This window comes from Cicer arietinum, chromosome 4, assembly GCF_000331145.2.
Source record: "Cicer arietinum cultivar CDC Frontier isolate Library 1 chromosome 4, Cicar.CDCFrontier_v2.0, whole genome shotgun sequence".
NCBI classification, from domain to species: domain Eukaryota; kingdom Viridiplantae; phylum Streptophyta; class Magnoliopsida; order Fabales; family Fabaceae; genus Cicer; species Cicer arietinum.
Window position 1 is genome coordinate 49,333,473 of NC_021163.2, and position 790 is coordinate 49,334,262.

Here is a 790-nt window from a genome sequence, read left to right on the forward strand (position 1 = left end):
AGGGGCTCAGTTATTCATTCAATCGATTTCCCAATCGATTGATTTAAGCCCATAGTTCAGTTTTCACTAAAACCCTTCATCCAAATCGATTTCCCAATCGATTGGCTTAGTGGAAACTCTTATTTTGAGTTAGATGATCGATTGCTCAATTGGTTCATCAATGGATTGGCCAGTTGTTTATTACTTGATTGATTTATGACTTATTTTGACTTCATTTTCATTTGGCAAGTATTATATGAACTTTTAGCATATGGAAAATCCTTTTAAGGTGCATGCTTAGTGGAAAGGTTATTTTGTGCATTCAAAAACTTAAATGTTATGTGTTAACTGTTAATTTCGGTTGGTGACCCTTTAGAGGAGTTCAGCCATTTTGACTCATTACATATTTTTGCAAATAATAAAAGTATCTTCTTGTAAACAATTCTTGATCATATCTTCTTGTAAATAATTCATATCTTCATGTAAATAATTCATATCTTCATGTAAATAATTCATATCTTCTTGTGATAAATTTTGATCAAATCTTCTTGTAAATAATTCATATGTTCTTGTTAAAAATATTGATAAAATCTTCTTGTAAATAATTCGTATCTTCTTGTAATAAATCTTGATCAAATCTTCTTGTTAATAATTCATATCTTGTAGATAAATCTTGATCAATTATTCTTGTAAATAATTCATGTGTTCTTCAAGATTAATCTTGACCATATCCTCTTTTCAACTCTTCTTTTCAACTTGGTCAAAGATTTTCTTCAATTATAAATATGAATCAAATTTTATTTTAGATTGT